At 41.4% G+C, this 18,414-nt stretch overlaps 1 protein-coding gene across 7 annotated transcripts in view; it reads left to right on the top strand.

The window, feature by feature from the left end:
• The window catches only part of LOC147023545 (uncharacterized), a 137,537-nt gene that overhangs the window by 116,542 nt on the left and 2,581 nt on the right, over positions 1–18,414 (top strand). The gene's annotated exons all lie outside the window — the stretch shown is intronic.

Genomic DNA, 18,414 nt, shown 5'->3' with positions numbered 1-18,414 from the left:
CATGCATTAACGACTCTGAGTAAAAGTCCCCTGCCTTGCTACCGTCTTAACTCTCCTATTTACTCTCAAGCTATGGCCCCCTGGTCCTATCACTGTTTGATTTATTTGTTTGTATTGTACACAAATGTTTGAGGCTTAAATATGGCAGAGTTTACCAATTGCCTTGAAAATGTAGATTCCAAGAGGAATGAGAAAACATGGATGAAATCAACAGGATATTGATGAAGGTATGCCAACCTGTATGGGAAGCAAGGAGAAAGAAACGAAGCATTCGGGAATTAACCCTTCCTCGTATTAACAAGGTGGGGGGGGGGGGGACAAAAGCGATAGTTCGCATGTCCCTCAATCAACATCCTGCTAATTTCAACCGTTGTTCTACCTGTCCACCAATGAGAAATAAGATAGAAGTCACAAACAATATCAAACAGTTGTATGTATGGGGAAGTAAGGTACGATACTACACTTTTCAGCATGCGTGGTGGATGTCTTAGTCTTAATGTCTTTGAGGCATGCGTGACTTATTCAACATCTTTGATCTTTGTTCCTTACACACTTCATTATACTTTTTCACATTTCTTTGTTCATTCTAATTCTTGCTTTTTCTTTTCTTTTTTGTTCATTTTCCTTTCTTTTACTCAATATCACTCTTTTTTTAATCTCTCTGTGTAGGGAGCAGTGAATTGTTACACCTTGCTGTGCCTGGATCTGGATGGGTTTGAGGGTGGAGGGAAGAGTGTAGAAAAGTAGCAGTTGAAATTTGAATCATATCCAGGTTCCTCTTGATGATTTTATCTTTGCCCTTTGCTTCTTTGGGTTCATTCTGATGACTCCAATGTAGTAGTTGGTCTTTCTTTTTATTCGTCTTTTCGTCAACCATGTACAACTGGCATGATCAGCCAGGTAGACCGTCCACAACCAAGGTGAGACTCACCTACAGCAAGTGTGACACTCCAATGAAGCAATGAATAAATGGTGTAGATTCCATATAGACCTTTATACAATCCATTTACTCATGAGCGTAAGCTGACATATTTGTCAATCAGGTAATCCCTTGCCACAGGAGCCTTCCTCAACAGTGAATGACATGTGGCATTTCAGTTACGGTTGAAATTTCCCATCTCACAGATGTTTTTTAATCGCCTCCCACATCTCTCCAACATTATCGGGAGAACTCACTGGAGTGATACAACCACTTACATCCCATCAGTGTCAGCCTCAGGATGTTTGATGATACTCCTTTTCAAGCTCCCACCCCCATACCAGGAAAAAGAGTTCAGTGAACTGAGATGTACTGAAAGATTTACATTGTGGCTGATACTATTGTCTTTGTGACACTTGACTTCCCTCAATATTCGTCTTGGCAGAAAAGACTGTTTCAAAATCCTGCAACTAACTTACCAGAAGCCTCTGGGAAAGTATATACACATTCCAATGCAATGGTGATCAAGCTGCCACATTGAAAGGTGCCAGTTTTCCCGGCTTGCAAGTACATTGTGTTAAAGGCTTTGACCACTGAACTTTAAGTCACCAAGGTCAAAGCAGTTCTTGTGGCACCAGGAAGCCAGGCACTTTGTCAGCCATGCTGAATCCCATGATAAGGTTGAATATTAGGCTCGATATTTGTAAGGAGTAGAAAAATCATGTTTGATGCTCGTCGCCTCTGATGACCCGATCCTCTTGCATTCTCTGGTGGGATGCTGTAGCCCTCTTGTGATTCCCTGCATCCAGCCTTGGTGGGGTAATGAATGGTTCGAGCATCCGCTCTTCTTCTGGGAGGTCAGTGGTTCGAGCCCTGGCTGAGTCATACCAAAGACTTTAAAATGGTGCACGATGCTTGCTTGTTTGATGCTCAGCATTTAAAAAGAATTGAACATGAACAAACATCCATAAGTTGATACAAATAGCATAGGCTTTGATGAGCCTAATGGCCTCCTCCTGTGTTAAAGTTCCTTGTTAGGGAACTTGTATTATTACCTCCGCCACCGACGGTGGACAGAGGTTATGTTTTCACTGCTGTCTGTCTGTTTGTTTGTTTGGCTGTCTGTCTATGAGAAGGATATATGAAAATGCTATGGACATATTCAGACAAAACTTGTTGGAAAGGTTGGGTGTGTGCCAAGGACGAATTGTATCAATTTTTGTGAAGATTCAGATCCACATCCGAATACTGGAATTTTTTTTTATGTGATTCTTCACTTTTGAGAGATAGGGCTAAAATGATATATCGCACAATATCTTAAAATGTTGTCGATGGATTACGACAAAACTTTGTGGATGAGTTGGGTAAGTGACAAGAACAAGCCGATTGGATTTTGGTTGAGGTCCGTATGTGGATCCGGCCTATCAGTGGGATACAAAACGTAAACTGTTCAGCCTGGTGGAGGTACAGTGTGTTCTCTATCGAGTGCCATTGTAGTTGTAACTGTGCCTCTCCTAAGCTCCAGTGACTGTGGCATTTGCGATGCTTGACATTGGGTTGGTGCCTTGGCATGAGGTGTTCAGATTTCTGAATACAATGTTCCTGTACAGCACTCGCAGGTACAAACCACAAGGTAACAAGCTTTACATGGCATCTCCAGATGTAAAGAAATTTCATTGTATAACTAAGAGTTCAAAGAACACCTTATGCCATGCAGTCTTAAGAAACAAGGACATGGGTGGGGTCTGTGAGAGTCAAATATGATTAGTCATGATTATGTAAAATGGTGGAATATTTTGTCCAAGCACTGATAAATGGAAGGGTTTTGAAAGTGCCAAGATGATGATTTGTTTTCTCCAGTATTCAAATATATAATTCGATGGCAATAAAGATTTTAAAGGTTGTAGAAAAAAAGAATTTTTCGGAAGTTTACCACCGTTGATACAGCGTCTTTTACACCACCTGAAATAACAAGTTACATTCATTATTCGTGCCTGTTGTTTGTGTCCTTTATCTTTAAAAAAACAGTAAGTTTCCTGCTTGGAATGATTTTCAATTTTGTTTGACTGCCAGACAGTACAGGCAGACAGAGTAAAACAAGCCGGGAGGCGACATGGGTGGTCGCTATATAATTGCATACTAGTCATACAGTTTTTGACAGAGGTTGATTATAGTGCGCATAAAAGCGACGAAGCCGATTTTTGATTTTCGAAAAAAAAAATTTTGGGGGATTTTTCAAACATTTCAAAGTCCCGTTTCTAGGAAACGGTGGCATCCATAGCAACGCTGCTCAAAAGCATAGAACTAGATCCTGGTATCAACCTACCTGTCAAGTTTCATCAAAATCGATTGACTCCTCTGGCCTCCAGAGCTGTCCATTACATACAAACAAACACATAAACATACAGACAGACGGAAAAACTGAGAATAAGGGTAGTCTAGCAGCGAACACCCAATAGATTATCTCACTCCTTTCTGCATTTGCTTGATCAAGTCAAATTCATACGTATGAGTTGATCGTACATCTAAACTACAGGTTCATTTTCTGATTGGTGTTCAAAATGTATCATTAAATTGAAATAAAGTTGTTTCTCGATCATAAACTGACGTTTGTTGACACACAGACAGAAAAAGTGAACCAATTTCTTAACTATACTCTTCACTTCACGTGTGACGGGTAATAATTGTTTCCATTTACACCTTTGTGCATTGGGATGGGGTTGATATGCCTGTTGTAGGCTTAATGGTTAGGTTGATGGGCTTGGGATCCTTGGATCCTGAGTTCAAATCCAACTTTGCTGTTGAATTAATTCCAGGTGGGGTTGACTCTGCCTGTCATCTTTCTGAGGTTGGCAAAATGAGTGCCAGCTTGCTGGTATCCTGTGTTGGTGTGGTGACCTGTCCAGAATTGTGTTCAATAGCCAAAGAGACTGCTGAGGCAGCACAAATGCTCTGCGCAGAGTCTGATCCCAATGGATGGATGGATAGGGTTGATCATCTCCATGAGCAACTGGCCCAGTCTTTCTTTGCCCACATCAAATTCCTAAAGGAAGATGAGAAAGAGAAAAAAAGGACCCTTTTGATGTGATGGAGCTCACTGTGCTCTTGGGAACTTTCAATACCAGAAATTGTTTTCCCCTTCCCCAGATCTATGCTTCCCCACAATTCTATCACAGAGTTCTTCAGACAGTTCATTGGACTTCATGGCAGAGTTTCTGCTCTGACATCACATACACTTGTCAACTGTGGGACCTTATACAGAAAGATGTATTCCTTTCTAAATCATGTCAAATCAATTGAATTGGCCATAGGTGGACTTCAATCAAGTTGTGGAGACATCTCAAGGATGATAAAAGGAAATCGGGTCCACCTGAGCTCAATTTGGAGTGTCATAGTAAAGGAGTTGAATACTCATTGACTCGAGACATTTCAGCTTTTCATTTTCAATTAACCTGTAAACAAAATAAATCAAACTAAAAATTCCACTCAGACATCTGTCGATCAGTGACAATTTAAAAAAAATTTTAATCCATTTTAAATTCAGGCTCCAACACAACAAAATGTGAAAAAGTCAAGGGGTGTGAATACTTTCTGACGGCACTGTATATGATAAGCACCTGTAATTCATGCTGCACAAAACGTGGGATGGTGGAAGGGACATCATGATTAAGACATGCAAACAAGGCCGGATCACATAATATATGCCTCCTCCTAATCCCACCACACCATGCCTGCTCACTTTTGCACCACACATTATTAACAATACAGTACATTGTTAACCACCAAGCAGAACCATGAACACTCATGGGCAAACCACACCATGTTCACAAAGAACATGACCAGATTCCAAGCATGCCATACCCATACACCATTTAGGGTGTTGAGCCAGTGAAGTGGCAATGTCGGGATTTCAGAAATACACGAGTGCAATAATGTCACGACCACTCATGTACATCCATATAACACCTGATCACATTGATTGCAATTATTGAGCAGACTATTGTTGATAATGATGGTCTGCTTTTGTTTAATGCTCCCTTTACTCCTTTCTCTAATCCTTGACCGCAAGCCATTTTTCGAAATAAATGAAAATACAATTCGCATATGCCAGAACGTGGATAAAGGCCTTTGGATGTCAGTTACTTCATGCAATAATATCATTGGTTGACCCTGCCTTATCTTTGGATTTGATGAATGCAATAAATTAAATACGTTTTATGCACCCACCTTTCAGAGTAGAGGTATAAAGCATAAAAAAATCCAAGTTTGGAAGTAAAAATTACAGCCAAGTTGTCCACCCACACGACTCATTCTCACCACATAAAATGTGCTACGTGCTGCCTTTTTTTCCGCTTTGAAAAACACAACTGATCGATTATTAATTACTTAACCTTTCACCTGGCACTGATTAGGCCTATCTCCTTTCATTAGAGGCCCCGCTCTCGCAGAGATATGTATCCGCCTTTCCATCCAGCACTCTACCGCAAAAGCTGTTGATCTTTTGACCCGGCAAGGTGTCAGGATATCCACCGCCACTAAATGTCATCAGCGCTTATTCACTCATCCCGGCACCGCAAGAGAAGTTTGATAAAATTCTATGAATTTCAAGTGATGATGCATTTTGCAACGAAATTCTGCACAATTTATTAACAACAAACTCAGATTTAATGTAAAGGTGCATTAAGACAGCAAAAATAAATAAATGTTGTGACTGAAATTGAAATGAAAAGTTGTACTATTTGTCTTGTGATCGGAAATCTTCAAAGTAGGTTTTACAGAAAATCATGTCGATTCACTAAAAGTTTCTTTTTTTTTAGCCAGGCTCAGTGGTGTAATAGTTATGGCATCTGCTCTGAGTCTGGGAGGTTGGTGGTTTGAATCCAACTCCAGAAAATCATTCCAGAGATTTTAGAAAATGGCACATGATACTTCCTCGTTTGACATATAGTGAAGAAGTAACAAGTGCCATTAAAAATGCTCATGCTACTTCCTCGATTGACATATAGTGAGGAAGTAGCATATGCCATTAAAAATGGGACATGATACTTTCTCGTTTGACATATAGCAAGGAAGTAACACGTGCCATTAAATATGGCATTACATCTTGCTATCCATTAAAAATGGTCATGCTACTTCCTCGATTGACATATAGTGAGGAAGTAGCATATGCCATTAAAAATGGGACATGATACTTTCTCGTTTGACATATAGCAAGGAAGTAACACGTGCCATTAAATATGGCATTACATCTTGCTATCCATTAAAAATGGCACATGATACTTCCTCGTTTGGCACTTCCTCGCTTGACAGCATTTCAAAAGGAGAGAACATGAACAAACAGCCATCTGTGGGCAACCATTGCACAGCCTTTGATGGACCCAATGGCCTTGTAGGGTAGGGCACTAAAATTATCATGACATTCTAAATCTAGCAAAACTAACAATTTTGGTGAACAAAGCCAGAAAAAGTGTGCATTTGTGCACCATTGAAAGTTGTTATCATCATTATGTGAAATGATACTGGTCTCGACAATGGCATGGTTTTTCCTTTTCCAAGTGGATAGATTAACCAGTTGCTTTTTTGTGTGTAAACGCAGCATGATGTGTGTGCAAAATACGATGGGGGCATTCAAAAGGTATATGAACGGGATACTGGCAATAGTCGAAGATGTGCCGACTTTTTTATTTTTCGTTCCCTCCTCCAACGAGAGTGGATGGAGGATATTTTTTCACCCCTGTTTGATTATCTGTCTGTCTGTTTGTTTGTTTGTTTGTTTGTCTGTGAGCACAATATCTCAAAAAGTTGTGGACCTATTTAGACGAACGTTCCACCTCATCACTCCACCTCTGCCAATCTTCAACTACCCTCTGCCCTCTCTCTTATTACTCCCCAATGTTCCTCAACCTATCACCACTGAGCCTTTTCTCCTCCTCATCTGGCCCTCCCCCCAAGCTCTTCTGCAATCCCCCACACTTTCAATAACTCTCCTTACCTCCCTCCCCCCTTCCACCCTCATCCTACCCTCCCCCTCCCCTGCACCCAAAACCTCCTCTCCTCCCTCTTCCTTAACAGTGTGGATCTCAAAAATCTGGGGCTTTCACTCAAACCTGGCAGATCTTTCCATACAGGTTGCTACTGTCAAACCAGACATAATCTGCTTAACAGAAACTTTCCTCCTTCAAGACGTTTCTGACTCCCTAGTATCTCTCCCGAATTACTTCCTCCTCCGATCTAACAGAGCTGAGCCTCGTCCTGGTGGAGGAGTTGCTCTCTTCATGAAAGACTATTCCTCACTCACCGTGCAATGCCCTCTCTTCCCCACACCCCCAGGAATACCTCTGGCTATGGCTTCCCCTCTACTCCCACCCCATGTTTCTATGTGTGTTGTACCGTCCACCAAACAGTGATGACTCCATTTCCATCTCGCTATCCGAAAACATGGACCAACTTCTATCCTTTCATCCCAACTCTCTCTTTCTCAAATGTGGTGACTTCAATTGTCATCATGTCAGCTGGCTGGGTGTGGGTACCTCTCTCACCTGATATGGCACTTCAACAAAAGACTTCTGTGATTCATTGGGACTGACTCAATCGGTCAACTTCCTGACCCAGATCTCAACCAACGGTACTCCATCTCTTCTGGATCTCATTTTGACCAATTTCCCTAACAATATCTGCTGTTGTTCCTCCACTCCAATCGGTTCATCTGACCACGTGCTTGTCAAAGTGGACATCTCTCTGGCAGTTATCAGAGAACCACCTTAACACCGTCGACTCGAGCACTTCACTCAGGCTGACTGGCAGGGACTTTAAGCATCCATCAAACTTCTAGACTGGTCTCCTATCTCTACTTCCTCTGACATCAACTCGTTCTGGGAATTCTTTCATAGAAACTTCCTCTCTCTGTCTCATGCACAGATTTATCCCATATTGTCTTCTGGCCAACCCTTCCTCCCACCCATGGTATACTGAAGCTTGTGGTGAGGCAGTTGTACTGAAACAACTTGCCTTCGCCTCATGGAAGGCCAATGCAACTGAAGGCAATCTCATTTACTTCCACAAAGCTCGTAACAAGTGTGTCGACCCTCAGGAGAGACAGAAAACAACATCATTCTAATCTCAAGTCTGAACTCTCAAACCTGTCCCCCTCCTCCAAATCCTGGTGGTGTCGAGTTAAGTCTTTTTCTGGTGTATGTTTTCCCTCCATCCCCTCCCTTACCTCAAATGGCCGCACAGCTGACACTGCACGTGAAAAAGCTGAATGGTTAAACTCCGTGTTTGCTTCTAAATCTTGTGTCCCAAACCCATCCCTTTCTGTACCCACCTTACCCAGTCACACCTGGCTGTGCCTGGACTCTGTGTCCTTTTCTCCTGACAAGGTGGAGAGCTTGCTGTCAAACCTCGACTGAGTCTGCAACCAGTCCAGACGGCATCATCCCACGTGTCCTAAAAACATGCTCTGCTGCTCTTGCTCACCCTCTCAGTTGCTCAAGGTCATCATCTGCCATCTGCTGGGAAATCAGCAAACGTTACCGCTCTGCAGAAAAAAGGTGCAAAAATAGATCCCTGCAACTTCAGACCAATCAGCCTTCTCCCAATCATCAGCAAGGTTATAGAATCAATCATCGCTTCAGACATTAAATCCTTCCTCTTCTCCAATGGCTCGATTTCCATTCATTTGGTCTGATCTGAATTTGGATTCAGACCAGGTCACTCTCCCCTGGATATGCAGCTTCTGCTCTCCCAACAATGGATGGAGATCCTCCATGCCAGACATGAAATCAGAGCCGTATCCCTTGACATATCACATGCCTTTCATACGGTCTGGCACCCTGCCCTGCTCAACAAACTCTCTTCCTATGGTATCCAAGGATATTTCCACTCATGGCTTGCAGACTTCCTCTCCTGTCACAGCCAACATGTGCCCCTCAATGGAGTTCTCTCATCCCCTCTTCCTATCCAGGCTGGAGTTCCTCATGGCAGTGTTCTGGACCCTGTTCTTTTTCTGGTTTTCATCAATGATATCTCTGACTCTCTGGAAAATCCTCTTTATCTCTTTGCTGAAAACTCCACCCTCTGCCATACCATCTGTCATCCCTCATATTGGAAAGCAGCAGCTTCTTCACTCTCTGCAGATCTGGATAAAATCACAAGCTGGTCCAACAGGTGGAACATGTCCTTCAACCCTGACAAATCTCACACTCTCACTATGTCTCTCTGAAAGGACCATCTGGAGCTCCCCCCCCCACCCCCCTCGGTCTACTTTCTCAACAATCCTCTCGAAGAAGTCCTTTCATTCAAGCTTATGGGTCTCACTATCTGCAATGATCATTCCTGGGAAAGCCACGTTTCCAAGCTGGTCTCCAAAGCCATTCGCCGACTGGGCATCCTCCATCGTGCAAAGTCCTTCCTTGACACACCTGAGCTCTTGACCACATGCAAAGCTTTCACCCACAGCCTGATGGAGTACTGCTCTGCCCTTTGGGCAGGTGCTTCCGCCTCTCACCTATATCGGCTTCACGCTGTGGAAATCAAGGCATTTAGGATCATTGGTATATCCTGCGATGAGGCTGAATCTTTGGGTCTCTCACTCTCTCACCACAAGCAGATCGGTGGTCTTTCTGTCTTCTACCGTCTCCCCTCTGGTCTCGCCTCCCTCCTGCTCTGTCTGAGATATGTAACCCCCATACTTCTGCAAGCAGAGCACTCAAGGTCCACCAGCAACCTCTTTCTGGTAAAACTACCAAAATTAAGGATCACTGCTCACCTTCACTCTTTCTTTCCTCTTTTTTTCCTGCCTTTGGAACAAACTCCCCCACTCTCTTGAATCCCACTCTTCCCTCCAGGTCTTCAAAACAGCTGTTCACCACCATCTTTTCTACCCCTGCGAAATCCACCCCAAACCCACCTCCTTCAAATTCCCTGCTTTCCTTCCTGAAAGTCCCTATCGTGTCCATCTTGTTTACCCTGTGTACCCCACCCCATCCCTCTCCCTTCCAAAGATCTCATCATGTCTGTTCCCCACTGCTTTTTTCCTTCCCTCCTCTGCCCTTCTTGTCTCCTGCTCCCCCTGTTGTGTGTTTGTGTGTTAGCCGTCATACGAACCTCAACAGTGTGTACAAAAAAATATAAATAAAATCCCAAACTTGGTTGGCAGGTTGAGTGTGTGGTGAGAATGAATTCATTTGATTTTGGCGAAGATCCTGATCCGGATCTGATAATTTTTTATGTGATTCTTCCCCATTGAGAGATCGGGCTAAACCAATATATAGCACGATATCTCAAAAAGTTGTGGACGGATTCGGACGAAACTTGGTGGAAAGGTTGGGTGTGTGGCAAGGAAGAATTGATTCGATATTCTTGAAGATCCGAATCCGGATCCAGATACGAGTTATTTTATTTTATTTTTGTATTGATTCTTCGTAATTGAGAGATCGGGCCAAAAACTACATGTTGCATTAAATTTCAAAACGTTGTGGACGGGTTATTACAAATCGAGGTGGATGAGTTGGTTCGGTGACGAGAACAAGCCGATTAGATGTTGGTTCAAGTCCTGCTCCTAATCCAGCCTATCAGTGGGAGACAAAACATAAACTGTTCATCCTGGCATAGGTATGCACTCTACCGAGTGCCGTTCTCGTTATAGAAATATTCGTCATAAGTAAGATATTTTTCTTCTTTGTGATGTGGTATTTTGCAGGAATTTTGAATTGCTATGTGGTTTTGAGACCAAATTCCTCGTTTTTGTACTGGAAAACTTGTGATTGTGTTTATTTGTGTATTAAAGCAACTGTTTGCATCAACTTTCCTTCATCCAACTCCTTCCTTGGACTCTTATGCTCTGTTCACACAGAAAGGTTTGTCTGGAGTTAATGTGAAGTTTTGTCGGTTGATATTTGTGTGAAAATAAGTTTATTGAGCTTTTGGGCTAGTTCAAACATCTAGGACTAGTAGTACAGATTACATCTCGTGTGAACATTGCCTAAGCATTTAGTTTGGCCTGACTTGTGATCCGAGTATGCTGTCTGTGGCATAACATCTCAGTCGTCACGTGATCAACCACCATTCCATCTTGTGCCGTAAGAAACTTTTCTCTCTGTCACCTTGCTCATATTATATGCAGTATTTACTACAGATCTAAATTATTATATGAGATTTACTCCAGATCTAAATTATTCCGGGTTTAGTTTTTATCCCGCCCCAGGGAGGGAGGGAGCGGGATATTGTAATCGTCCGGTTTGTTTGTCTGTTTGTTTGTCTGTCTGTTAGCAACATTATGACAAAACGGCTTTAGCAAACACTATCAAATTTAATCCACAGGGAGGCAATGAACCTTGGACGACTCCATTAACTTTTGGGTCCAATTGGATCAAAGGTCAAGGTCACGAAAAGATCAAAATCGTTTTTCGCTCATAACTTCGTAAAAAATGATCTGATTTACTTCAAACTAAGCTTGTAGTAAACCTTATTCTATTTGTCACTTATAACCCTACCCATTCCTATTTAGTGAAAAAATGCATATTTGTGAAGATCGGTGGGGTCCGAAGTTTTGGGGGTCATGGTCATCGGTCATAATTACATATTTTCCATTATAAATCAAAAATGGTTCGGAATATGCGTGTTTACTATGGAAGACATATATCAAGTCCTTTATTGACTTTCATTTGACACCATGACCTTTGACCTTACGTGGCTTTGAAAGGTCAAAATCATTTTACGGTCATAACTTCGTCAAAATGGTTTAATTGACTTTAAACTAAGACTAAAACATTCCTTATTCTATTCCTTATAATCAACATTCAGGTTAAGGATGTATCAAATTTAAATTTGATCCCCAAAATAACTTTATGCCTTAAATGGGTGGGATTTGTTGTGCCTGGCAACACTTGTTTTTTTCATATGGGTCGATAAACCCATTTTGTTTTTTTAATAATTATTTTTCAGATAAAGATTTCGATTCAACCAATTATTGCTTGAATTCCACTTCAATGATGATGTCATCGTTATTGCCCTATCTTCATACCCCCATGGGTAATTGATGAGATATGCCCAATTTCAATTTATTTCAATGAGCATTTTTGGAGAAAATGATGTCCAATTTTTTTTTTCCTTTATTCCAATATGGCTGCCCTATCATGTGACCGATGACAGTCGGAGGAGATTGGGACCAAACTCTGTGCAGAGTGTTGGTGCTGCTAAAGCAGTCTCCTTGGCTATTGGGCACAATCCTGGATGGGTCGCGACTTCGACACAGTATGCCAGCATGCTGGCACTCATTTTGCCAACCTCCAAAGAATGACAGGCCGAGTTAACCCCACCTGGTATTAATTCAACAGCTGAGCGGGATTTCAACTCAGGACCCTAGAATCCAAAGCCCGCCACCCCAACCATTAATCCAAAACCAGGCATATGACGTTAGAGTTATCAATTAAATATTCTTCATGGGGCGTTCTCCCTATTTTTTTAAAGATTTGCGTCGATCAGACAAGCGGTTACACAGAAAAATATTTTAACGTGAAAATATACAGATGTGGACACACACACACACACACACACACACACACACACACACACACACACACACACACACACACACACACACACACACTGCAATAGTCTTGCATCCCCTTCGGGGTGAGACTAATGACCGTGAGTAAAATTATTATTTGCGTCGAATTATGAATAAAAAGTGGGAGTACAGTTAAATGGCAATACTCATTTGGGTTAAGTGTCACAGTGGATGGCTGGTCCTCTGTGCAGTTTTGAGAAAACTACTGGTATATTTTTACCTGGTTAATAAGTTAAACAGCTCGTGCCCACAACTGATTGCTTGCTGTGTTTGTTTTTCGAAAAACAGATTTCACATTCTCCATAAGCAGTCCCTTTTATGCCTCCATTTACCAGCTGAATGGTGTTATGCTGTGCCAATAAACGACACAAATAGCCAAATGCATCGCATGTAGCTAACTGACACATGGCCAAGTTGGTTTGTTTCAGTTTGAGTTCCATGACTAATGAGTCATGTCATCCATTCTTTGTCGAGTTTTAACAGCTTATTTCACTTTGTCAAAACATGGTTTTGAAACTCCCACTTTCAAAGCCAATGACCAACTGAGGAGCTATCGTAGTAAAACTTCCGCAATGCATTTTTTGAAGCATTTTACGGGCCACAGCTCTTCTCTTTTTACATGCCCTTCCTGAAAGTGAGTCTTGAAACAAATGTCAAAACAAAACGTACACAAATTGGACTTTGTGAGTAAAATCCAGCAACTTCTCGATTTTATTTTCTGTAAAACCGAGTGTACAAACTGATTCAGTACATGTCCAGGCAAAACAGCCTTAGCCATAACCTTGGCACACTCAGAAGAGGCCAATCAAGCATTTACTGGCAAAACCTTGCTGATCAGCTCGACTGCAATATTTAACAGCTGCACAAACCCCATCGTCTTTGCTAAACCACAGTTCTGTTGTTAAATAAAAGACAAGACCGGGCATCAATCCATTTCGATGTCGATCAAATGGAATTTTCGATGCTTCAAAACCTTCAGTAAAGGAAGATAGAAAAAGTACCAGGCAACACATGTTGAACATTTCTTTGCTTCGACTTTCACGTCACTGTAATAATAATTTTGTAAAAGCAAAAGCCTTTGAACACATGGCTTGGTTTATCACCGAACCATGTGCAAAGGTGCACACTTTCTATTGTCGAGGCTATAGAGATGTTCAAACATATAGGGACTTTAATAAACTGAGGGTGGAAGATTCATAAGTCAACACAGGGGTTGAAGAGGGAGCAGACACGCAGATGTGGAACCACTGACAATCAGACAACTTTGTTGTACTCAAATAGCCCAAGGTGTGAATAGGAAGAGGAAAGAAGAGCAGACGTAGCTGGTGCGGTTGGACAACCATGTACCTGGAGGAAAGACGATGTGTGGATGAGATTCAACTTCCGAGATAAAACAGCAAACCACAAGAGGTGATCAATTAATACAAATGCAGAGTGGAATACTGGTTCGGATGAGACGTGATGGCTCTTCTTCCTCAGGTTTAAACTCAACAGTCCAAAACCACGATGATAATCTTGCTTGTCGGAATGAGCATTCAGTTTTAGAGGTGTTTATTCAACAATATATTTTCAAAGAACAGCCATAACTTGAATCAACTGACCATCTCATCTCTTGATGGAAAATTTGGTCACTAAAATTGGGCAAAATAATACTAATCAGTGAGTTTTTCATTCATCCGCATGTATGACACGACTGTTCACTAAAACCCGTATATACACTGAAGGCAATCGTGAATGGAAATCTTAATTTCATATTTAAATATTTTGACATTATTTTACATTTACATGGATTTACACATGCATCATCTTTTATATATCAGCCTTTTTAATCTGAATTTTCAGATAAAAACTGGAGACTGAATACAGAATTATCATTCACACATCCCAAAGTTTACTTGTGCATTGTTTTCATATAACTAAAATAAGTAATGGAAGTGCTGTAGCACCATTCTATTGCTTACAGCAATAATAATTAAAATAAATATCCAGCTCAAACTATACCATTAAAGGCAATGCCTATGGTATGAACCTTTATTGGTTGATTTGCTTCCATGTTATGAACACAAGGCCAAAAATGTCAAAAAAAAATTCGTCATGTGTGAGGAAAGTGAAGAAAAACACTTTGTCATTAAGAAACCTTTGCGGCCTGTTCCAAGTCAAGGTATTGTTACGTAGACCAAAAACAATGATGGATTAGGTCCCCAGCGAGGGACAGCAGGGTGACTAAGGATAGCGCCACCTTGATAAAGAATATTTAAATAAGGCCGTTATTTATCTTCAAAAGGGGTGTTTAAATGAACACAAACACAATTTTCACCCATGCACTACCTTGGAATTCCCTTAGTATGCAAGCAAAGTTTGGGGCCACGAGGTTTCCTCTTTTCTACCTCTTTTCCTCCTACATAGCTCCCTCAACCTATCCGCTCTCTTTGCCATTCTCATTTTCCTCCATCTGTACCAAGTATCCAGCCCACTTCAGCCAGCTTTTCACCCAATCTCCCCATTAAACTTGATCTTCTTCAATGTCTTCGCCGAGTTCTTTCATCCTCCTTCTATACATCCTCTTCATTCCTGCAATCAGCCTGACCCAGTTGTTCTATCATTCTTGTTCAATATATCATCCTTGAAAACCCCTCGCTCAAGAAAACTTGTAAATATGAGACGGTTCTATAATCAAGAAGAATCATGAAGCTATTCGATACCTTTCGATCATTCCATATCTGGAAGCTGCTCAAACTTCCCCAAACATTCCTGATCTTTCCATAGGCTGTAAAATCTAATAACAGTATTAATATGTGCTCCTTCCATGTACTCATTGGTATCTCCTGCGATGAGGCTGAGTGTTTGGGTCTCCCACTCTCTCACTGCAGTCAGGTCGGTGGTCTTTCTGTCTTCGACCATCTCTTCTCCAGCCTCAACCCTCAACCCGCTCTGTCTGCTATCTGTCCCACCCATATTTCCGCATGAAGCTTAAGGTCCGCCAGCAACCCCCATCTAGTTAAACTACCAAAATGAAGAATCACTGCTCATTCTTTCATTCCTCTTTTTTCCTGCCTTTGGAACAAACTCCCACACACTTTTCAATCCCACTCTTCCCTCCAGGTCTTCAAAACAGCTGTTCACCACCATCTCTTATCCCCCCCCCATCAAAAGCCATAATCTTTTCTACCCCCATTAATCCACCCCAATCCCACCCCTTTCACATTACATGCTTTCCTTCCTGAAAGTCACTGTAGTGTCCACCTTGTTTACCCTGTGTAACCTACCCCATCCCTCTCCCTTCCACAGATATCCCAATGTGTCTATTCCCCACTGTTTTGTGCTTTCCGCTCCCGTCATCTCTCGTTTCCTGCTCCCTTTGTTATATGTTCTGTGTGTTGGCTCTTCTACGAACCTTGACATTGTATATAAATATCTATATGCTAGACGACCCATGAACCCATTGGGTTCCCGTTGTGACAGCGGTGCATGAAAAAAATCATTTCAAGTAAAAGAAAAAAAAAAGATAGCTCCAGCGAATTATACCGCTGAGGTTGTTTGCATTGATCAAATTCTCCGGAAGAGTACTTGAATGAATCGGGAATTGATTTTTTATAATTTTTTTCGTTGCCCAATTTGAACCAAACTTGATACTGCACACCGCAGGAGACTGGTGAGTAAGGTGGTCATAAATTTTTTGTGCTATCGTGTACCGTTTTGGCTGTATTTTGGGAACATACATACATAAGATGAGAGTTTTAGCAATATATATATATATATATATATATATATATATATATATATATATATATATATATATATATATTTGGCCTATTTTTTGTAATCCACTCAAATTTGACAATAAACATCTCTCCTCAACAAATATTATAAATTCATGTATAATGAACAATTTGTTCCACATTTAATCATCGGTTTGCAAGTGTGAACATTGCATTGAACACAATGCATGACTCGTAAATTATTAGTAGCAGGTAACCACCAGCACATTCAGTGTTCGTCATGATTTTTGGTTGTTTGCAGTCTGTTAGTAGCTCTTTTTTTTTCTAACAACAGTATTAGTTTAAACTCAAGGCGACGATTAGGATTTGATGCAAGTTTCAGGATGATGGTCAGCTTGGATTTGGATAGTCTGTGGAAGCAGGCTGAGTGATGACGTTTATATCACTAAACTCAAACTCAACAGTTGTGTTTGTCTGACGTCAAATCCAGTGTTGTTTCATGTATTTTTCTGCATGAGTGTGCATAATTTATATTGCTGCTCCACAAGCCTTGCATCAGATAAAAATAATAAAAACTGTGAGGTGTGCTTGTTGGGTCATAAATAATACAAGGCGTGTCTCCCGTCACTTATTTGACAGGTTTAATTAAAGGACAGCATGTTGTACTTCACAAACATGTTTCACATCAATCTGTGAGTGTCAATGAGGATGTAAGATGAAGTGAAACATGTGAAAAAGGATCTTTTATAATGTATAGTTGTTGTCGTCGTTGGTGTTGTCGTTTTTATGTGCTCCTTCCGTGTACTTTTACATATTTTCTATCGCTTCGAGAAATATTACAGTACATATCAATATACAATATATATCAAATGCCGGCTGAGATGGGCTGGACGCTTGATGCTGATGGGGGAAGAGAGAATGGCAAAGAGAGCAGATAGATTGAGAGATCAAGGTAGGAGGAAAAGAATGGCACTGCAGTTGAGATGGGAGGATTGTGTGAGGAGGGATATCTGTAACGTGGGGACAGTTGGAGAATGGAGGGAGTTGGCTGAAGACAGAGGGAGGTGGAGGAGTATTATGGTTAAGGCAGGGTAGAAGCTTGGTGCCATCAGACCTCACCCCTTATAAAGGGAAGAGGAGGATACGAACAACATTTTTAGCTCACCTGGAATGTAGTTCATAGGAGCTTATAGGATGGCGCATCATCCGTTTGTCCGTCAGTCAGTCAGTCCATCCATCCACAAGCACTTGCAACTTCTTCTCTGAAACCGCGCACACGATTTCGATGAAACTTGACCACAACCTTCATCACCCGGCATGTACCAACGTTTGTTTACGGCATTAAAAAAAATCAGGCCCTAAGGGGGTCTTCAGGGAGTTGCCCCCCAAAAGAGATATTTTGCTTTCTTCTCAGAAACTGCACATGCAATTCCAATGAATCTTGAACACAACCTTCATCACCTATTATGTACCAAAGTTTGTTCACAGCATTGAAAAAAATCAGGGTCTGAGAGAGTTGACGGAGTTTACGTGGGTGTTGCCCCCCCCCCCCCCATCAAAATAGGTATTTGCTTTCTTCTTATAAACTACACACACAATTCCAATGAAACTTGATTACAATCTTCATCACCCATGCTGTACTAAAGTTTGTTTATGACATTAAATTAGAATCAGGGTTTAAGGGGGTGTACAGGGTTCTATACAGAGGCCCCCAAATACGTATTTGTTTTCTTCTCTGAAACTACACACACAATTTTGATGACACCTGACCACAACCTTCATCTCCTGTGATGTAACTAAATTTGTTCACAGCATTAACAAAAAAAAAATCAGGGTGTCATGGTGTTTATGGGGGTGGGGGGGGGGTTCCTCCCAAAATAGGTATTTGCTTTCTCAGAAACTACACACACAATTTCAATCAAACGACCACAACCTTCATCGCTCATGATGTACTAAAGTTTTTTCATGATGTTAAAAAACAGGGTCTATGGAGGGGGGGTTGACCTTCCCAAATATGTATTTGCTTTCTTCTTCGAAACCACACACACAATTTCCATGTAACTTGACCACAACCTTCATCACCCGTGATGTACTAAAGTTTGTTCATGCTATTTAAAAATTTGGGGTCTCAAGAGGTTATGAGGAAGGAGGATGTGGATTGCCACCCACCCCCCCCCCCCCCAGAAATAGGTATTTGCTCTCTTTTG

The sequence above is a fragment of the Eptatretus burgeri genome, chromosome 7 (assembly GCF_056783735.1).
Source record: "Eptatretus burgeri isolate ZD-2024b chromosome 7, Ebu_testis_v1, whole genome shotgun sequence".
NCBI lineage: Eukaryota > Metazoa > Chordata > Myxini > Myxiniformes > Myxinidae > Eptatretus > Eptatretus burgeri.
Note: the sequence above shows the minus strand (reverse complement) of the source record. Positions and strands in the feature narration are given on the sequence as shown.